A 15,192-nucleotide genomic window follows, 5' to 3' on the forward strand; every position below is an offset into this window, starting at 1 on the left:
TAAAAGAAGTAAATACTAAAATATTGTCTTTCATCACTATAGCTACTGTTGATAAACAAAGAAAATGCAGAATTCCTGAGGAAGGCGAACGGCCGAAACGCGTTAAAGGGAATATATTCTGTGTTGTTTCTAATATTTTAATGATTGTCCAATGTCAAATAACTGTCATGTATTATATGTAAAAAGTATTTGTACACAAAAAACAAAAAGGTGTTAATATATGTATAATTAATAGAAAAGAAATAAGAGTCAAAAAAGGAAAAAAAATACAGAACGATGAAATATAAATAAAAATGTTTAACAGGAACTATGTGGTAGAATATTGATTTATCCAAATACAACGTCTAGTTTACTCAAAAAGTAAAAGTGTACATAACCCGACCAACTCTTTACAAAAAAAGCATTCCTAAGCAAGCCATAACTTCCAGTGGCGGGGCTTCATTTGGGGATGGTGGTTGTGTGAAATTTCACCTGTAACCAGATTTGCAGCGGGAGCAACTAAGTTCTATTCAGCCATGAATATCTTGATGGTCCTTCAATAGCATACATTGCCCTTCATACATTATTTTTTAAGTGCCTGGCATAGTTGCTTGGTATAGTACACTGGATATGGATATTCTCCCACCTTTATGTCATAACGAGTTGTCTGCTCCCTTACCAGAAGGACACTGCATTCATCGCAATCTATTCTCTTACAAATCCCCTTAATGTCATAACTTGCAGCTTGGCGAACAACATTTTTCAGTGCCCGCCCCTAAAGTTTGGAAGGTTTACTGAAGCAGCCCATCTTCAACTTTGTTCCAAGCACTTCACCTTCAGAAAGCAACTAAAACAATTTTGTTTCAACTATGTTTTTCTAAACAAGAGGGCCTTACTTCCAGGATCAGGACGCCTACTGGTGTAAGTTATGTTTTACAAATACAAAATACACTATTACATAACATACATAAAATACACAATCGTGCAGCAGACACATTAATGCTTTAAACCATATTACTAGAACTGGACTCTCAAACACAACCTGATCTAGTTATCTGAATGGGATTATGGCCTTTAATCTGAGAGGCGTTGAAACCCTCCCTTTAAGTTTGCGGAGAGCAAGGTCCTATGTCCAACACACTTCCCACATGAAGGTTACTGGGAGTAATTGCCCTTATTACAGATTTAGCCAGTCCTTGGCAAGAGAATGCTGGGACAGTGGCAGACATGGCACTGCTCCCCTTGGTGCTCCTGCTGCACTGTCTGATTGGGAGAAGCTGGCTTGGTATATGGTGTACACTCATGTAAGTGGGCACCCTGCACCTATCCAGACAACCCTTATGGTGATGTTAATGGTCTTAGACAACCTTAGAAAGCTTTCTAAGCGGTAGCTGTGGAGATCAGCCTTCAGGCTTTGTCCAGAAGGTGTGTAAAGCAGCTTGTTTTACCAGAATGTAATTTTATTGATATAGATTAAGTGAAAAAGAACCACACAGTGTATTAAACAAATATGTATTTATTATAGGAAACTCAATAACACATACAGATATCTCCTAACCGGAGATATACGCAATGCACACAATAAGTTTTAATAGAAACAGGTAAGTAGCACGAAATACACAGTGTTTTATGGAGGTACTCTGCGAATGTTAACAAGGGGCCCTAGTTTCAGTGTAGATGTTCTAATTCTCATACTCTTTTCATACAAAACACTAATACCTAATTGCTTGGGATTTTGAAGGTCTTCAATAAGGTTTTTTAGTTTTCAAAATATTGTTTACACCCCACTGATAACTGTAACAATTACCCTACCAACCCACACTGCCTCTTAAACCCACCACCTTGCACCCCCTTTCTTTTATCTTTTTTTTGGGGTGGGCAGAGTATGTTGCGATTATTATAGTTAAATCTCAGGCTCACATCTCACTATCCCCAACTTACTGACCAGTAATACCCCTCCAGGTTTCCCTGCACAGTTAGAGGACTTGGCAGATCTGTGCCATGGATGCATCAGTTTCTTGCAGCAGTCACAGTAAGATTCCAGTAAACTGCACCTGCGCAGCAAGTACATGAACAGAAAGAGCAATATTCTCTCTGCTGAGGCATACTTGTGTGATGATTTAGAAGCAAAAATTGCTTGGGATCTCATTTGAGGAGGACTTTCACTGTGCCAAAATGTTTACTCGGCAGCAAACTGCAGTGTGTTAATCCCTCGACTTAGTGCGCTGACCAAGGGGAAAAAATCATGGGCCGAAAAGGTTGCTTCACAATTATGTTGGTGGGTGCGTTACAGTAGCAGTCAAAAGGCGTGAGGACAATTGCAAGTTTGAAGACAAAAAATATACTTTTGGTTGCCTTATGCTACCAGGTTGATAATCGCTTTTTATCTTCCTCTGGAATATAGGATTTTGGAAAGTTTCCCTCTTATTGACATTTCCTCGAAATGTAAAACGAAGTCTAGTTCTCAATCTTTCATCCTTACTTCAGAAGGAAACTCCGTACCAGTTCTCACAATTCCTTCCAACCACAAGTGAGCTAAGGGCTAATTGGGTTTTCTATCCATGTAATAGGGACACACCTGTGTGTGTCCTTTCAATCATTCAAGGAAGAGAAGGACAAATTATTAGCATTTGCTCCTACGCGCCCCCACACGCACCACCCTAATCTTCCCAGGGAGACAACAGGATGACCACCAGCAGCCTTCTTGTTTTACATAATGATCAAATTAAGACCATGAGGTAGAATTTCATCATTCAGTGTAATATGCAAAGAGGAGTTAGCGAAGTGGAAAGTGCTCGAATGGGAATATAAATAAAGATAACAAACATGCAATTGTGTGACACAAATGTGTGGGTGTTTTTGGGATAAAGACATGCCTTCGACTATGGCATCAAAGCAACCACTGGAACACTTACACAAAGACTGAAAGGGTACGTCTTAAGAATCACATCCTACAGTGACGACATAGAAGATGCATGTTGTCCTACATAATACAGCATGCCTCATGCACTACAATGCACAGAGTTGGGTGACTCAGATACTACCATTACAGAAATGCAGAAAATACACACGTTCGCATACGACATGCTGACCTATAAGGACACAAAGAAGGCACATGTCTCAGATACTACCATTACACAAAGGCAGAGAAGGCACATGTCTACATATAATGACACAGAGAAGCCACATGTCTCAGATACTACCATTACACAAAGGCAGAGAAGGCACATGTCTACATATAATGACACAGAGAAGTCACATGTCTCAGATAGTACCGTTACACAAAGGCAGAGAAGGTACATGTCTACATATAAAGACACAGAGAAGTCACATGTCTCAGATACTATCATTACACAAAGGCAGAAAAGGCACATGTCTACATATAATGACACAGAGAAGTCACATGTCTCAGATAGTACCATTACACAAAGGCAGAGAACGCACATACCGTCCATACTACAGTGAGACAGAAACGTCCCGTCTCATACTAAAATTACAAGACGGCCACATCCCACAAACTAACATGACAAAAGCTAGAGAAGACCTATGCCCCCATACACACTACAGTGACACAAAGTGAAGACAAGTCTAACACTGAGAATACATTAACACTGAGACCAGGATTAGAAAGGCATTGAAACAGGCGGCACAGGCTTCACACACTGGGACTAGCAACAACGTCGAGATCCACCGATCGACTGAGACGAGTTTGGTGCAGGAGTGCAAGAACCACCCCCTCCCTACGGACAGCCTCCAGTAGGATAAAAGGCAACAAGCAGACAAAAGTCTGCATACATGGCCCCGATAGTGTGAGCAGGTATTGGACATGGCGAACATTATACTGTCCAACTATAACATAAAATTACAAAAGAACATAACAGTACAAATAAACAACTTCACTCCACTCCCAATCCTTCCAAGTCAGTGTTTGACCCGATTTGCTTTTTATGGACTCCAGTGGGGAGGGATGGGGAAGCAAGGAAGGGCCTTCTTGCGATGGGGTACAGGGCCTCGCAGAATCTCCTCAGCAACATTGAGTCGAACCTTGTGTCTGAAGTTCCTTCATGCAATGCAGCTGTCTGCACCCCATTGGGCAGTTATTATGGGCCCTTGTCTAACCTACACTCTGCCGGGACCATCAAAGGCACCCTCTGTATCCAATCAAGGGGATTATTCCCAGGAAAGCCCGACTGCAGCTCCTTAAACAAAAGCACTTGAAAGATAAACAGTTTACGTGCTTATGACACAACTACCCAGAAATGTCTGGGGACTGGTGCGAAGGGGGCCAGCGGGAGGCGAACAAGGCACTGAGGAGGAAAGATGCAGATGAGAGTCAGTGGCCAGGAACAAGGAGACGCCGGGAAAGAGGAACTACGAGAGTGGTAGAAATAGAAATAGAGGCGAACGAGGGGCAAGAAAAATGAGAGAAGAGAACAAAGCCAAGGAAGGAAGGAGGGTTGAGCGATTGAACTAGTGGCAAACTAAGAGATGAGAATGTTGTGATACGAAAGGGAGAGAAAGGGGAAACAATCATGGTAGATGATTTAGGAGTACGAGCTAGAGGGAAAGAAATAGATAAAAGCAAACTTAAACGCAAACGGACCCAAGATAAAGAGCTAGTGAGAGTAATTGATGACAAAGGGATACAGTGAAAGGTACGGGAAAGAGGAGACTGTAAAGAAAATAAAAAGACAGGAGTAAGCGAGGTGGGAAGAGAAGAAATTAGAGAAGCTAAGCTTGGGCTTGGAGGTGACAGAGGAGGAAGAATCTGGGGTAAAAGAAACGAGGGAGCTGCGTATTTGATAATACACTCAGGCTCGAAAAATATGACCCTGCTTCAAAGGGTTATGTGTCAATATCATTAAATAAAATATCGACTACAACTTTGTGGCCTCAATATGATAAATATAAATATCTCTCCATTGAGTTTCTATTATTCACTCCAACTGGGTGGTATTTGTGTAAATTATTGGACACAATGTTTTTGTCAGACGATATTTAGGCCACGTTAATCTCGTATCCTTTAGAGACTCACTGAAAAACCTGGGCTGGTCAGCCAGTCCATTAGGAACAAAATCTATGCATTTCAAAGCAAGTCTGCCCCATTCAAAATAATAATAAGAAATAACACCATGAAAATACATGATCTAGCCCCAGAATAATTGTGTTGGAGGAGTTTCTGGCCTGCTGTTTAATCAATGCAGACAAAAATCGCTACAAGCATTCTTCTCTATAAAGAGACTATTGACCACTTTCATCGCCCCAACAAAACGAATACAGTGGTGCAATTATGCGAATTCTATTTTGGGTAGCAAAGTCTGGGGCTAATCATTGATTCACCACTAGCAAGATAAAAGTATTAGTAAAATCTGGTCAGCTAATCATCTGCACAGAAATTTCTAAACATCTTTAATAACCAATCTGCACAGAAACTCTGTAAACAAATTCAGCACTATATTACTATATACAGGGTCAGAGGGAACATTTTAAAGACCTATAAGGATTAAATCCCCCAAATTCATACTAAACAAAAACAACATGGAATCCAAGGTCTTAGAACCAACGCACCTCAAAAAATCAATCTGAGATCTCCTGCCACTATAGGTGCTAACTTGATTCAGTATAAAGACAACAAAAAGGTGCAGACAATTAATGAAGTGAAAAGAAAAACATAAACCACCTTGTTTTTGTTTAACAAGTCAGCACTGCAAGGTTATGAGTAAACCTCTAACCGGAACCATCACTTCACTAACTCATCTAACCGGAACCATTACTTCACTAACTCAGCATTGGAACGTTGCGATCCATTGGGAAAGACGGCTAAAAGTGAACCTGAAACTGAACTGTAACTTCACTACTCCTCCAGTTTTTGTGAGGCCATTTACAGTCCCATAGTCTTCGGGGTGGGGTGAATGGTTGGACGTCCAAAACTAAGCTCAGCAATGTGACAGAGGGGAAACAGGGGAGGATTATGTAGCAGAGCTAGGCTTGGGTAGGTGGAAACCGGTGCACACCCAAAGATTATAGAGTCATATGAAAATACAGAGCATATGAAAAGAATCTACGTTATATGTCAAACATTAAAGTTTAACTCACACGTATTGATTTATTCATGTAAGCATAACTTACATATATAGATTTCTAAAATACGTCCTAACAATCTCAAAGAAAGCTTCTACAGAATTAATTACCAAAACATACCTTAAATATTTTTTTTTGTTAATTTCTTTTGAAAATAACAGTCGATTTCAATAAGAGGTTATGCTAAGGCTAACTTTCCTGGTGCCGTCTGAGAAAAGTAGTGTAGGAAGCTGGCTCTGTATATACTATACCAAAGTAAGGCATAGTGTGTACAGAGTCCAGGGACTCCCAAGTGGTATAACAAATTAGTTAAGTACAAATAGCTCTCTTTGTGGTAGTGTGGGCGAGCAGTTGGGCTTATCCAGAGGTTGTGTTAAGCATTTATTGTATTCATTCAATCAAGACTGATGGCAAACACTCAGAGACCATTTGGGTAAGTATAAAAAATGTACTTTCAATTGTAAACCTTTACGCAGAAATGCAATTGGGAATGGATTTCCAATTGTTACAAGGTTGGTATGTTTTCAAAAAGCAGCTTAAATTACACAGTACTTACCTTAAGGATACTTTTTGATTACTATAAAATTACTTGGGGTGGTATACCTAGATACCACACCGAGGGATCTCACAATACAAGGAAACTAAGACTTTTAAAGCTTTGCAGTTTAGCTATTCTTTCTCCATGCAAATATCAGTTCAACACAGCACATTTTTAGGGTCAAAGACACATAACATTGATCTCTATAGGAGAAAAAGGGTCATCAGTTTCGCAGGTAAGTATTCGACTTACAAGTGGGAGTTTTGGGGTTTAGGAGCAAGGTTCTCCAAAGTACTCCAAGGTCTAGGTAAGCACTCAAGTTGCACTACAAGTAGCACTGGGGCGGCCGAGTGCAAAGTGCAGGGGCCCAATGTTCGCCACTGGGGCTAAGGGGGCCTTTGGTTAGGGTCTGCTTTGAGCAGGCCACTCGGGTGAGGGAGAAAAGCCCTTGCGGTTAGGGTCAGCACTGCCGGAGCCAACAATCAGCACAGGAGATGCACCACAAGTGACACTGGGGCGGCCGGGTGCAGGGTGCCAATAGGACGTTGGGGACCCTGTGATTTCCAATGGAGATCTTCGGTTTGGCAAAGTTATTGCAGGCTCAGGCAGGGAGACTTCCTGAAGGTGACCACCGGCTTGAGATGTAAGTTGGGGTCTTGGGGGATGCCTGGACACCGTTGGTTGGGCCACCCAAGGCCGTGGGGCGTCAGGTGCAGGGATGTCTTTTGAAATTGGGTTTCTTAACCAGCTGCGGTCTCCGAGCCTTCAGGTTGAGGCTACAGGCATTGTCATGAAGCCTGACGGAGGTCGGCAATCACCAGTTCCCAGGTCAGGATCGCTGGGGAGACCTCCTCATGGCGTTGGGCCACTCGGGCTGTGGGTGTCGGGTGCAGAATCATGGAGCTGCCTGGACCCGGGTTCTGTGGGTTAGTCTTGGCGTGAGCAAATCTGGTGTTCACAGGAGGCAGAGTCAGTTAATTGAATGCAGGAGACTCTCTGGGCTCTGGGGGTTGCTAGCTGCTAGACCTGCCGGGGTTCTCACTGTAGGCAAGTCATAGACCGGACAGACTGTCAGGACTAGGTCCAAAGCAGTTGGTGTCCTCTTCTTCTTGGGTCAGCACGGCTCTTCGGTCCTTCTTCTTTCTTCCTCGAATCTGAGGAGGCAATGTTCAGGGTTGCCCCTTATACTAAATTTAGTGACGTTAAAGGGATGGGCAGGTTGAGACCAATGGACCCTTTCCTTGGGGTAGGTACACCCCCTATTATTCATGCCACCCTCCAGTGGGTAGGGGCATGAATCTATCACTAATTGACTCAGCCCCCTCATCTTCAAAATGGAGGGGACTGAGATGTGCATTTCACCTTGCCTCCCCCACCTGAGGAGTGGGGCTGGCAAAGGTGGGCACACCTCTCTTCCTAGCTTGGTTTTCCCGCTGATTCTCCTTCCCAAAAGTAGGGTGGGGGCAGAACTGGTGGGAACCAATTGCAGGGGCAGTTTCTGAAGGCAGCAGGCCTTTGAAGCTTTCCCTTCGTGGTACCCAGTCCATCCTGGGGGAGGAGGCATGACACCTCTGACATGGATGGGCTTTGTTTCTGGACCCAGAGAGCAGAGGCTCTCAACCCAGGGGTCCAGAAACCTGACTGGTGGTGGCAAATGGCAGGCAGTCATTCAGGGACTACACCAGGGCTGGTTGTTTTTAAGGGGGCATCTCTAAGATGCCCTCTGAGTACATTTTACATTAAACCCCACACTGGCATCAGTGTGGGTTTAACATGCTGAGAAGTTTGCTACCAAACTTCCCCGTTTTTAGTAAAATCATTATAGAGCGATGGAGTTTGTTATGACCAACTCCCAGACCATATACTCTTTATGGCTTTACTACACTTACAAGGTCTAAGGAAGGACTTAGACTCTGTACGGGTACAGGGCTTATGCCACTGCACCCTACTAGGGGGATGGTTTACCTAGGCCTAGGGCAGCGGGTTGCAGGCATGGCACACAGGGATGTGTGCTATGTCGACTCTTCACTTTTCTCTGTATCAGAAAATGCAGCCTGCAATGGCAGTGTGTGGGTGTTAAGGTACACACTGCCTCTGAGGGTGGCACAATATGTGCTGCAGCCCTTAGAGACTTTCCCTGGTCACAGTGAACTTGGTACCCATGGTACCTTTTACAAGGAGCTTACCTGTGGCCAGGGATGTGCCAATTCTGGATACAAAGGTAAAGTTTTAGGAGAGAGCAGGCCCTGGGAACCTAATTGGCAGGGACCTGGGGCACATCAAGTTAGGTTGCATCAGATGTCAGGCAAAAATTGGGGAATAACCATGCAAAAAGGGTGCTTTACTACAAGTAGTGATCCTTCTGCAGCGTCTTACATGCTTAGATATTTCTGTATTATCCATTTCTGGATATTGTGGTGGAATGACATATCCCCACATGGACTTTTGGGATTACTTCGACATGTGATTATGCTTTACACACATGTGCTTCTTGGAGAAACGCCAATTTTTCGGTTCATTAACGAGTATAAGAGTTGGGTCAAGTGACCCCTGTGGGACCTCCCAAGCATGAAATCTCATTACAGTAATTTCAGGCTGCATGGAAGGGCTAATTGAAGCAGGGACTCAAGTGAACCATTCGCTTCAAATCATAAAGTACTTGCTTCAAAGGCACACAAACCACCACCACAGGGTCTTTCTTTCCTGCAGCTTCTACATGAACCATTTAAAGAGGGCAATGTGGTGCTCGAAAAGGAGATTTTCGTGGTAACTGTTCTCTGATGGCTTCTGTAGTAACTTGTGAGATGAGAGTTCGAATTTAGAAAGGGCTAACTCAGCATTTCATATTCCCTAGGACCACAGTATCATTTGATAACGGTGACTATTATGTGTTTTGCTTGCAAATGACAAAATAAGCACATGTATAAAATAAAGTTATTCTTAAAAAACATACCAATTTGAAGTTTCAAAATTGGAATAGTTTCTGTTTAGATATAGAAATGAGCAGACGTTCACCAATGCATAACAAATTATATACTCTCAAGCAAATACTCTCTTTTTAGGTTTCGCTGGGGGGCGGAGCCGTCAGGCTCCTCCTCCAGCGAAATCTGTAGTTTCTAGTATGGGTGACTTGAAGACGCCTCTCTGCTTCATTGGCTAGCTCCATAAATGGAGGCTAGCCATTGGAACAGAGAGGCGTCCGTCAAAGCCGGACCAGACACGGGGGCGTTCCCGAGATTCTTTGGCTTTTGCCGACGTCACGCGACGCCGGGAACGCCCCCGTGTCTGGTCCGGCCGGCCCGTGCTTGCTGCTGGCACAGATTCAGGGGTGAAACGAGGCCCGCGGTGTTTCCCTGCGCCCAGGATCCCCCCTGTTGATCTGCTGGTTAGAAACGGTCTAACCGCGACCTGGGGCCCCGAAAATCTATTGCCGCCAAATCACCGTCGCGGCCCGGGGCCAGAAACACCCTCTGCAAGCTGTGTTCGTGACCGGGAGCTGCGGTAGCTGAGATCGAAGCCGCCGCGCTCCCATTGGCCACAGGAGTCGAGCCCCCTCACTGACGCCGCGACGGGATTGGCCCGTGCGCCGTCGCGTCACTACTGAAGCTGTGCAGGGATTGGCCGCTCAAGGTTCGTCATCGTGGGTTGCCCCGGGAGCCGCACTGCCGTTGGCTGACTCCCGGGTGGTTGTGAGGGCTCGCCTGCAAAGCAGCGACCTGATTGGGCCATCGGCGGAGGAGCTGCACCTGAAGCACGATGCAACGGTTTGAGAACATTATTTCTCTAGAAAAGTAGCTGTGTAAACAACTTCTTTGCTGCAGATAGACTTATATAGCAGGTCTATTTTTTTGCCCTGTTGCCCAGAGGTTCCAGATCGGACACGACATGTCCAAATGTGACAGAGGTCCCGTTCGGAATGCTTAACTTCCTGATTACCCATATTTAGGCTCATTTGGGTGGGCATAATATGAGACAAGGAAGTATTGCCCATGTCATTCTTTGCGCGCGTGGTCACCAGGGCGCAGGGGCTTTACCTGGAGGTGTGGAGACCGGTGAAGGGCCGCTTGTCTGATCCAACCACAGATCGTGTTTTCGGTGCACGGACACGCTCCATATACTCGGGCCTCAGGGCGCTAGCCTCGAGGTGCTCACGAGGATGACAGTAGTCGTGTTTTCACTCTGCGGCAGCCAGGGAGCTCCTGTCTGGGGCTTTGGACAACTCGTTGACCCAGTGGTGACTTAGTGCACAAGGGCGAGAGCAGATACGAAGTGTTCGCTAGTGAAATCCAAAGCCTGGCCGCATCTGACGTGCCAAGTGAGAGTGTGATGAGCGCGAGACATCTTGCTTCGGGGCCACAGAGCAGGAAGACGCGGGGCACGCGTGGTGTGTGTGTGTGGGGGGGGGGGGGCTGCACAGGGTCATGGGCGCAGCAGCGGAACATGGCAGTGTTACCTGGTGACGGCGGGTGGGTGGCTCATAAAGATCCTTCAGTTTGAGGCAGGAGTCGCCCGTACGGCCTCAGCACGGCTCCTGGGTGCAGCCCGGAGTGGCTCTCTCCGATACCTTTACTGTACGCCCCAGACCGGTTGAAACGAGGAGCTGCCTGGGGCTCAGGGTAGGAAGTGGTGCGCTCAGCAGGTGGTCGCCAGTTTACATCAGTTGCAGTCATTCGGGGACAGGGTGAGACAATGCCCGTGGAAGGAGCCGCTGTATGTTGGTTGGTGCTGTAGACTGCCGCGCTCTGGTAGAAGTGACCGTGTTTCCAGCGGGTGGCTTCTCTCGCCCGGAGCATTTATTGTGCTTTCTGCAGGTTGGCGCCTCCTCCTTCTCTCCTGGAGTCGGTCGTGTTTTCGGCCAGCCGTGCATTGCAAGTGTGTTGAGTGCATTTCCGAAATACATCGTGAGTTCGGGTCGGGGTTATATTTCTGACCGTAGGGCAGCCCCTAAGCTGTTGTGGATGTGAGTCGTGCTGTGAACCGCCGGGCCGTGTTGTGCAGAAGTGTAAGCCTACCAGTCTCGCCACTAAGTATCGGGCATGTTTCGTGGAGTGTTAGGAGCGGATCGCGGCTGTTGCTTGTGTTGCTGTGATTTGTGGCGGGATAGGAGTCACGCCCACCTAAGGTTTCCTCCTGCAGCTATTGATGTTCTGTTTAACAGACCCCCGGAGAAGTGTCAGTACGCCTATCCGGTCCTCAGAGCAGAGCACCGGTCTGAACTGGCCGGAGTCAGACAAACCTACACCTCCGGATCTCCGCTAGATTGCTCTCCGGTGGCGCTCCTTCTACTTTGTATTTGATGTTGTTGTTGCTAGGCAACCAGCATCTCTGAGATCGCCATGGGAACCAGACAGTGTATTACACATAGCCCCGCCAGGCCTGAGTCTGAACCTCTGCTCGAGCACCCGGAAGATGCTTCTCCTTCAGCTGATGAATCTTTTATCTTTAGTGGTTGACTCGTTCTCAGGCACCTTCCCTCTCACGCTAGTTTGATTGTTGTATTACTCACATTTCACAAATACTAACAACTTTTACGAGTGCAAATCAGGAAGGAATAGGGGAAACGCATGATGGAGCGTGTTCACCGATACAACAGTCTCAATTAGCAGACAGAGCTCTTTGGAGAGCCGCAGGCCCTTCTGGCGCCTGTGCAGTCGAGTACCGCTGCCTGACTCATCTCAAAGGAGATGCTTCGCTGAGAGAGATGTGGTTTATTAATGAGAGTTTTGAGGACAGTTTCTTCCCCCAATGCAGAGTGAGTTAAATGATTGGGTATATATTCATTTACTTAAGTACAGTTTTTTACATGCCAAACATCGGTTTGCAGATGCAACAAAATGTTTAGGAAATTATAAAGCAAGGAACAGGGAATAGAATAGTTAAATAGTTGGCAAACAGGACCTGCTGAGTCAGATCCTGCTTATGGGCCCATAGACAATACAACTCCCCCCTCTCTGAATCTAGCTTTAAAGAGGCACCTTTAAGTGCATAACATGTGAGACTTAGGGCTGCTGTTCGTCACCCCCTTTCCTTCACGCCACAACCAAATGCAGTATCCAACTATGTATGCTACTAACTCTGCCAGCCTGAGTGTCCTCCTCCTCCTTCGACTCCCTCAGACAATGGTACTGATGCTTGCTATGGTCAAACCATAGTTGTATTACTGTAATGTCCTACACATTGGTTTTACAAAAATAGCTCTCTGCATATTTCAATATTTCTAGAATCATGCAAGACTTTTAACATTCGGTCTGAAAGCACAGGGCAATACCTTCTCATCTACTCCTTCCAATAGATGAGACATCTAAATTCAAGATCCTGTACCTAATGGAGATGGCGCTGCATTTCATAGCTTTTTCTCCAAGGGATTACAGCTTTGTCCCATAAGCAAATGGCTTAAGACTAATCACTTACACAGAATCTGCTCCCCTTCAGCCTGGCCGAATGCACAAAATGTGGAGGTAAGTCTTTATATGAATCATCAACATTCTCGAATGCCCTAAAACCACATCTCCAACTTTTAAAAAACCTTTTGAAATTGGATCATAGCACTGCACATGCTTGGAGCAGCCAAGCAACTTATTGCACAATATTGGAAAAAGTTAGAGGCGCCCCCTATCGCTGCTTGGTATGTGCGCTTATGGCATGTCATAACCATGGAGCTCCTTAGAGCGCGAATACAAGCATGTGATACCCGCTTCACTGCAGTTTGGCAACCCTTAGTTAAGTATCTCTGTAAGGTGGAGCATGCCCGATACCTGCCTGCCAAGCTGCGAGCGCTGCGCCTTTTCGAAAATGTTATCCTCCCGTCTGACCCTGGCAAGCTGCTCCCGCAATAGGCCCAACCCAGCGCGTGCTCTCCAGGCATGGAGTGTAATGTTCCTCACTGACCTGGATCGTTGACCCCGACTATCCCACTCCTTCTCCTCCAACCCGCCCACGAGTCTGTCTACCTTTTCTTTGTTTCTTTGTTTCTTTCGCTTTCTTCTCTTCTGGGCCTCTTGCCCTTGTTGCAGTATTAACGGTTTTCAAGGGTCCTGCGAAGCACCACAACTAATTGATATTGCCTGTAAAAGTTTACCATGCGGCCGGCCCATCACAGGTTGTAGGCGACATGCTGTGTTTAAAAAATTCCTACACTATTGCTCTCTTTTTTTTTTAATTATATGCTGCGCGGCCGGCCCTACATGGGGTTGTGGGCATAACGCTGTGTGTATCTGACCCGATGTTCTGTTTCTACCGTGTAAAATAAAAAGATTTGAAATTAAAAAAAACTTTTGAAGCTCAAGTACATCCTAAAGACTTACTTCTTCCTTTCTTCCACCCATGCATAACAAACGTGCTTGTCTATGCCGCCAGTGTTTTGGGCCGTTAAAGAGGTATGGAACCACCATGCTTTTGGGTCCGCCTCACCAGCCATGCCTTCTGCACAGAGCCCTCCCTTTTTGGGTTTCGCCTGCAGAAGGCTGCGCTCTGCGCAGCTTTTTGGCGCAGGCAAAATCCATTGTTTACAATAAGGACTTCAGGAACGTCCCCCGGCTCCCATTGGCTAGCTCCATAAATGGAGGCTAGCCATTGGGTGCCGGATCTGTCCGTCAAGGCCGGACCAGATTCGGGGGCGTTCCTGAGAATCTTTCGCTTTTGGCCACGTCATGCGGCGGTGGGCGGGGCTTTTTTTTTTTGTCTCGTCGAGGTTTGTTTGGGCCATTTGGCGGCCGACCGCCGGCCGAGGAAGTCCAGGTGAGTGGTTCCTTTCCTGTCCCCCTCCCGTTGTCCGTTCCTTTCCCAGCCCCCCCTCCCGTTGTCCGTTCCTTTCCCGCCCCCCTCCCTGCTCCCGCCAAGAGACTTTCCAAATTATCTACAAATCAAAATTTTTTATAAATATGTTGCGTTACTTTAACTGATCTGTATTAATAGTCTTACCAACATAAGCATGTTAATAACTATCACTGCTCATTCTGGTTTTCCTGTTGAAACACAGCTATCAGAGTTTCTGTCGGTACCTTGCGTGACACTGCGCCTTACGTGCCTTTCCTTGGTATCTATGGACGCGAATTGCTTCGCTTCCGTAACAGACGGGAATGCTACGAGTATGCGCTGTAAGCGCCTTCCTGACTGGATGCCTGCCGACATTTTGTTTCCCCTGACTGCGGCTCTTGAATCTGCAGAGCCTGCAGCGTTTATACTGAGAGGTCTGGGACTTTTCTACTCTGGGCTCGCTCTCTCGTTTGAGAGACGCGCTCACCTGTCAAAAGGAAGCCATGGAGGACGACGGGCAGCCGAGAACTCTGAGTTTTGGAGTTGTAGTGCTTCGGGGAATAGATATACACATATTTATATTTGTAGTGTGTCATTCAATATATGGTGCAGCTTTCGGACAACTGATATTAAAGCGTCTTGTTGATGTAGCTTCCTCAATACAACTATACATATCGGTAGAGTAGCTACCTTTCTGTTTCGACGGGCAATGATTTGAGCCTAAGGCTGCATTATAGCAACACTAATATATTCTGGAAGTTAGAGTTTTTATTAGCTTTTATTGACCTACTTTGATTACCACTCTAGGCACTACGAATTTTTGCGTTTAAAAACCCCGG

This window comes from Lissotriton vulgaris, chromosome 5 (genome assembly GCF_964263255.1).
Source record: "Lissotriton vulgaris chromosome 5, aLisVul1.2, whole genome shotgun sequence".
Classification (NCBI taxonomy): domain Eukaryota; kingdom Metazoa; phylum Chordata; class Amphibia; order Caudata; family Salamandridae; genus Lissotriton; species Lissotriton vulgaris.